General features: G+C 38.6%; 1 protein-coding gene across 4 annotated transcripts in view; it reads left to right on the top strand.

The window, feature by feature from the left end:
- The first annotated feature begins 6849 nt into the window (after window positions 1-6849).
- lhfpl2a (LHFPL tetraspan subfamily member 2a) overlaps window positions 6850-7696 on the top strand; it is a 35688-nt gene continuing 34841 nt past the window's right edge. For all 4 annotated transcript variants that reach the window (XM_080304135.1, XM_026173159.2, XM_080304134.1 and 1 more), the window contains exon 1: window positions 6850-7076. The gene's annotated coding sequence lies outside the window, so the exon portion shown is untranslated. The remainder of the gene's footprint in view (window positions 7077-7696) is intronic.

The following is a 7696-nucleotide window of genomic DNA, read 5'->3' as shown; positions in this document are numbered from 1 at the left end:
CTTAACCCTCTGATGCATAAATTATGAAAGCCTTGGTCAAGATTTTTTTTCTTAAGTGCTTTTATTCTTCTCAGGACATGAAAAAAAATGTTCAACTCTTTTTTTCCCCAAAAATATGTTGTTGTTTTTTTTATAAAGTTATAAACTTGTCCACTCCAGTGGACTACATGCGCCTGAGCACTTAGCATGAAATACTGTGAATTTACTATAAAAATTAATTACCTTGTGTTCTATTGTAAATATACAAACACTTGTTTGCTTGTATCCTTTGAAAAACATCTCAGCAATTTTTTTGGAACTTTTAACTCATAAGGCCCCAATGTTTAGACGTAAATAACAAAACCAATCAACAGTCCTAGCTGTGAATCCTACACCTGAATATGGCAAACTATCTCCAACAAGAGAAACATTTTTGAGTCTACACAGTTCTATAACGATGCAGGACAGTATTACCAAGCCCTTAGTAGCATGCTGGAAGAAAACACAAACTGACATCTTAGTCTCTGCATCTCCAAACACTTCTGTGTTCATCACACCTAGGCTGTCCGTAGTTCCTATGTCTCTGTTCTGCTCTGGCAGCCACTCTCATCATCACTGGACTTATCACTGAACTCATCATCACTGCACTCATCAATGAAATCATCATCACTGGAGCTGGATGGAATTTCCTGGACTATTCTGTACGCTGCCTTATTCTTTGCTGCATTTGAAGTCTACAAAATATGATAAAATAATTATTATAGTAACTCAAACTACAGCTGATCTGCACAGAAATATACATTTTAAATGAGTAGCTTATAAATGTAACAATTATATGCTTACTTATAACCAAAACAGTCCCAAAAAACAGTGAGACAATTTATGACTTATGTTAAAAAAATATAGTGGGTAATGCATGATGTCCACTACAGTGGACACATGGTTAATCGTAGTTTTCTACATATTAGACATAACAATTTCTTATTCCAAACAGATAATATCCTTCCCTAGATGTTACTGCATATCATCATATTTTTTTTACCTGTTGGGCTCTTTTAGCATAGGATTGACAGGATATGCCAGCAGTGGTCGGCAGGGGTGACAGTTTGTCTGCCATCTTTGATTCAGAGGAAATTTACTTGCAGTTGCACTAACTGAACACTGAATTGACCTCAATGGAGCATGGCAGCAGAGAGCACTCTAGAGGCTAATATGCAGTTCCACCATAGAAACCAATGCATTAAAGAGATATGTACGTTTTAGTAGCTGTCCACTCCAGTGACCACTATGCATCAGAGGGTTAAAGTGGCTAAGCTACAAACCGCCATCCACATGAGGTCCTAGAGCCATAAATCGCCCCATTGAAACCCATTATAAACGCTATTTTTCACTGCAGGATTTATACCGTTAACATCTGGGTGATGGCTTAGGTTTCGTTTTTGTTTTGAAGAAGAGGCCTTAGAATTGTAATTTTTTTTTTTATTTGTCCACCGGGTGGCGCCCTTGCTCCACATTTGACCCGGGGCTGGAAAACAGCGGGCTGCTTAGACAGACCTGCGGGGAATGAAGCCTCATTTCCGGCGTGCAGCAGCGGCTTCGCCCGCTGATCGGGCGGGACCATTTTTTGGTCCCTAGGACCGTTAGAGGGTGCTTTTTTATTTTTATTTTTTTTTTATTTTTAGTCAACAGGAAATGACGTATTTGTTGTCACGTGGTATCGTACGTGTGTGCTGGAAAAAGGAGTCCCCGGTGATCGTGCCCCGGTCATCGTCGCGACGTACCCCGGGAAGATGCACTTATTTCGGCCTAGAGGAGGAGCATTTGCCGCCTGGAGACCATTTTCTGGTCCTGAAAATAAATAAATAAAAGGCGATCGAAATGAATGTTGGTGCCAAAGGCCTAATTAAAAGTACAATAAAATATAACTTTCAAATGTATTTTATGGAAAATATTTAATTTTTTCATTTTTTTCGCCAAAAACGGCCGTGCGCTCATGTGACAAAACCGGGATATAGAGGGTTAAAATCCGCAAAATGTAATTAAAACTTGACATGAATATTTCAAGGAGAAGTAGGTCTAAAAGATTGGCTAATTTAAAGTGGAAAAAAATATTAATGTATAATCTTTTTATAGCACTTTTTATGGCGTGGTCGATTTTTGGCTCTAGGACCTCATAAGGGGTGCTTTTTTTTTTTTTTTTTTTTAGACTTACCAAGGGTTAAAAGGACGCAATCTGTGAGAGATGCATCAGGTCACTGGGAGTGGTTTGACTGGAAAAAAGGGAGTGCTTATTCCAGATAAGTCTATTAGGAGAGATTACAAAGAGATGTTCCAAGGTTTTGTTTTTTTTTTGTTTTGTTCTTTTCAATACAACAGGGGTTGGTTATTTTGCAATGCCAAGGATGATACTCACAGGGGGACTGCTGGGGTCGTACGAGGGTGAACAGCCAGGTGAGTTGCTGAGGTGAGTATTTCAGAAGGAACTGGTCAGCTCGAGACAGGTAAGTAGTCCTGGTAAGAGAACTGCTCTTTAGCCACACAGGGAATACCGGGAAGCTACAACATCAGTTTGCAGGAACGCAGTTGCACAATAAATCTCAGAGACAGGCAGAGAAGCTGAGTGCTGGAGGTGGTCCTTGCATACTGGCTGCTGATGAGGCTGATTGGGTTGACAAGACTCCAACACAACCTCGGCCGAAGCACCAGAACAAAAGCAAACCAGTGCGGGACTTTCTGAATTGTTTGAAAGCACTTCATAAATAAACTTTATTACTTGCAGTACTGTGCAGTATTTCATTGGTTCAAATGGTGGCCTTTACTGCTAGAGGAGCCAAAACTTTATCAGAAACTTTCATGCAATTTGTGATATGCTAATTATTGTTTATTTTCTGTTGGATGTTGTTCAGATTGGATCTATGTATCTACTTTAAAAAAAAAAACATGCACAATATATTCTGTAAGTCCAAGCTTTGTAGTTATAAAAGTAAATACCCAGGTACAGTTCAAATATGGGCTTATAATGAATTATAACACAGATTATGAGAATGATCCTGTTTTTAAAAGCTTAAGCTCAGCTCTCGGCTTTAAGATTTAGCAATACACTATGTGCCATTACAAAATCAATGCCATTCACTAAGTTTACTTTTTTTTTTTTTCTTTCTTCCTGCATTGTCACACAGCTTAGTTTACCTTGTATTTATTTTGCAAATATGCCAGAAACATTTGTACATTTTCCCACCTTTTTCCCTATGTCCTCTCTGGAATTAGCACTTGTCGCAGTGTATGCTAAGGAAGAACACAGTAATTTGTGGGCTGCTATTTATAGAAAAAACAAAGCCTCTAAATGTAACTTCTTAATTGCTGCTTCTCATACAAGATTTTGCACTGAACAGACTGGAGACCACGTTGAGTGCGGTGCATTTTTGCACAAACTTGTAATTCACTTGTTTTGCCTCTGTTTAGCACTTTAGGCTACCCTTTCCTCTACATGGTGTTAACAACAGAACCATTCTACGATGTAAATCCTTTCTGTAATTATTCATTATTTATCTCAAGTTCTAAACTTGTGCGTTCATTGATGAAGAGTTGGATTCCTGGTACAAAGTCACTCAGATCTTAGAGAAGCTAACCTTGTAGATCAAACTAGATAAATTAAATTTACAGATTATAAGTTAAACTATTTCTACAGTGAATTTTTGCACTTTCAGTCTGGCTTTCAAACCAAAGGTCAGTCAGAGTAGCAGTGATCCCAAGAACTGAAAGGATAACATCAGGGCTGCTATCATTGTCAATAACTGCAGTTGTTTAGCCAGAAACTCCATGACCGAGTCATGGGACTTCCCTTGTGTTTCCATTTTATTCCAATTTCATTTGACTGACCAAGAAGCACAAATAGGTGGGGCACTGAAGTCCTGGCAGCAGTTGCTCCCCTCCTAGTCACAACACTCTCAAAATAGTGCATTCACACTTGTTCACTGTTGTGCAAAGTGCACACAAACATACAAAACTGTTTGAAACTATTGTTCTTCAAATGAACTGACTGAGCAATCTTACACTAACTCAACATATAATTCTATTGACAATGAAAAGAATATAAGACTGGAGATGCGAGATGGTCCATTCACATGTCTGAAAATATTGCAAGTATGGCTCTCTGCTGTGTAGCCTTCAGACTGTTGGACCTTCAGTATGTGACCCTTCTGTATTGATTGATGATGTGTCTAAGACTCAGCTGTTAGCCTCCCAGTCAAGGTTGAGCCTCAGATTTAGAGAGAATGTGACGGGTAGCCACAGTAATACTGTGTGAATGACTTGTCGATACAAAGTGAGTGTAATAAACGGACATTTTAATTGGGAAACAGTTCACCTTTTAGAAACATAGAAATTTCACATTTATTAACCTTAACTGAGTTTTTACTTGTTTGACTTTTGCTTTTATGTTACAAGTAAAGGTCAATGGAGTTACTCAGAAAATATGGATAGAAACCATATAAACTCTGTAGCTGTAATAGTGTCCTATTTGTCTTACATAGTAAGTCATGGGAGGTCAGCTTTGGTGTTTGTTAATTTTTTTATTAACTCCTCATGGAGGAGCAACTTGCAGTAACTGAATATGCCCTTGTTCACTTTTGACTAAAGAATATCACCCACCTGCTATATCCTTAATAGGTGTTGAGTCCTTTGTTATTGGCTATTTATTGTGTCACATACAAAGCAATCCCATTCTAAAAAAAAATACCCTGCTTTCCACCTTTTGATTTTAATAGGGACCATAATTTACACAATGAAGATGGTGTTGTTATGAGACTTGCAATTAGAACCATAGACTCATCTGGAAAGTGTTTCATCATAAATCCAGTGAGCTGAAGGCTTGTTTTCTCTAAAGCTTTGATTAAACTCTGTTGGGGACACAGGCATGGACAGCTTGAAAAAATTACAGCCAAGAAGCGATTGCTGCTATGCTTCTAAAAAGTCCACTGCCTGGAGCTGTTGCACAGTTGGTACATTGTAATGTAACATCTCCACAGACGAGTCTCACAGTTTTAAAAAGATTGGCAGGTAAGTCCACATGGACCCACGCTCACTGTCTGATGAGGACACTATGTCGCTGATTCCTACAGACTCACAAACACGGAAAGTATAACTGTAGACTTAGACTACTGCTGTGAATCTTTGTAGAGCCTACAGTGTAACGCACGTAGTGGCCGATGCCATCGCCAGCATTCATGCTTGTGCATGATTTCCGTTACATCCGGGGGGGGGTTTGTTTTTGTTTTTGTTTTTTTGTTTTTTCTGCGGTGCTAGAAACAAATAAATTCCTGGGACTTTGTCCCTCCTGGATCCCCACTGTTTGTTGTGATCAGTTTTTCTTTTCATACATTCCTTCCTGTCCATTCCAATAGTTTCCGAAATCTCCCTCCAGGAATTTTTTGACATATGTGAGTCTTTATATTGAGGTTATAATTATGAGCTGTTATGACATAACTAAGGCATAGGTGTAACACAAAGGGGTAAATCTCCTTTCAGACTCCATGAGTCTCCTCCTATTGGTTATTCAAGAGAATGCAGCTTTAAGGTATTCCCATATTAGCTACGTTTTTCATATACAGTTGAGGGAAGTAACTAGATGCAAAAACCTTTATGGAATAACAGATCCAAATTAAAAGAAAATATCCCAAACAGATTATCATCCTTAGAATTTAACAAACTATCATGCACATTAGTGGGGGATTAATTACAATCACACACACACACAAAGCCCGTTCAGCTATCTTAGTGAGCACCTTCACTGAAATAATGGTTTCCCTAGCCCCTCACCATTAAAAATGAATGCCTAACCATAACCGAATTGTAACCCTGACACTAAAACCACATTTTGAGCCTCAAAAAGGCCTTCAAACTTGTGAGGACCGGCGAGTGTGTCCTCACAAGTGACTGTTGGTTCTCACAAGTATAGTAGGATGCAGATTTCGGTCCCCACAAAGATAGCTAGACAGGAACACACACACACACACCCAGTTGCCCCTTTGAACAGCAGGTGGGTAGGCCTTATTAGAAATGACCATATTAGAAATATCTCCTCTGTGTGACATCATAAAGGTCCAAATTTAGAAAAGTTAAGAGTTTGCTGCCTGAGGTTTGGCCTCACAGGGATTACTGGTACATACTCTGACCTCATTATTTCAAACTTCAGCAATGTTTAATATTAGCACCCACCTCTGAAATAATCTATTTATAACAGAAAATTAAGGAAACACACATCAGGACTGCTTTAAATTACTTTAAATCATAATGGTTAGATATCTTCTTTACTCAAAAACAAGATTGTTCACTCTCAGTAAACATGAAGCAATAATTTTGACTAAAATGCAACTGAAACATATAAAACTCAAAGGTTTATGTATTCAAATACTTTATCTTTTAGGAAAATGTACTCGGTATAAACTAAATGGATACCAATCACGTACATTTCATTTGACCAAATTTCATTAAATGTAACATTTTACATTGTACATATGTAAGAAAACATGGAAAAATTTACATATAATTAAATTGGCTAAAATCAGCATTTTGGGCAGAAATGTTTTGCCTGGTGCTTACAGGCTGATATACGACCCCTGAGTGAAGAAAGTCTATTTTTTCTGATATTAATACTTATTAATTAATACAGTGTTTTGTCCAGTTTTTCAATTAGTTGGTGAAAAAAAATGAAAATACACCAAATTCAGAAATATATTGGTGACACATTAGACTACATTTAATACAATTAAAAAATTATCATCGGTTTTCAAGAGTCCGCTGAGAGTTGCAGAGAGGCAGTAACTGGTGGGTTTGGGGCGGGCTCTAGCGGAGCAGTCACTCCCATCCATCCTAACAGCAGTCCTGTCTGGGTAGAGGGTCGGACGCAGGGAGCCATTCATTCTTCTCCGGTGAAAACGTGGAGTAGGATGAATAGTCTGTGAGGGAGAAAATCAAACTCGAATCGAAACAGATAGTCAAGGCAAAACCTGCACAAACTTCAGAGAAGGCACAAAAAGAGATCATCCCACTGTGAGGATTTCACAGCTCCAGATCCGCGCCGACTGCAGCTTTTACACGTAAGTACGTGCGCAAAGGGGGAATGTTTTAAACAGTACTGTTCTTCCCTTAACAATGGAGTGGTTATTCTTTTCTGAAACAAGCCTGAAAGTGGAGAATCTCTTCCAGACGTAAGTGACTTTCACGGGACTTTGGCTGGTTTTTGTATTTCTCTCGGAGCACTGACGGGGAAACTCGTGGCAGAAAAGCCGAGTAGTCGGTTTCTTTGCCATGTAATGAAGCGCACTGGGACCCCAAAATGATGTCACTGTGACACCAGTCTGTTGGGTTTAGTTCTTTTATTAAAAGTCTCACCCGCGGATGACGCACGCGATACAATAAAATGCGTAAATTTGAGGTTTTTATTTTATTTTATTTTTTTAAGGTTAGATAAAACGATCATCAGTAGTTGTACCCATTTATGCAAATTCCAGTTTTAAAAATTAAAAATCCCTTCTTTTCTTGGTGTTTTGTTACACCTTGTTTGCAAGTTGTTAAGAACCATGAAACCTTAAAACTCGCATTTGGTCCTTAAAATGTCATGTGGTGGTGATGATGATGATGATGGGAAATGTCACACAGGTCTTGTTTGCTCAATAGTCACAAGTCAGTTTACTGTCAAAGAGGTCGATATGCAACA

This window comes from Astatotilapia calliptera, chromosome 7, assembly GCF_964374335.1.
Source record: "Astatotilapia calliptera chromosome 7, fAstCal68.1, whole genome shotgun sequence".
In the NCBI taxonomy this organism is placed as follows: Eukaryota; Metazoa; Chordata; class Actinopteri; order Cichliformes; family Cichlidae; genus Astatotilapia; species Astatotilapia calliptera.
Note: the sequence above shows the minus strand (reverse complement) of the source record. Positions and strands in the feature narration are given on the sequence as shown.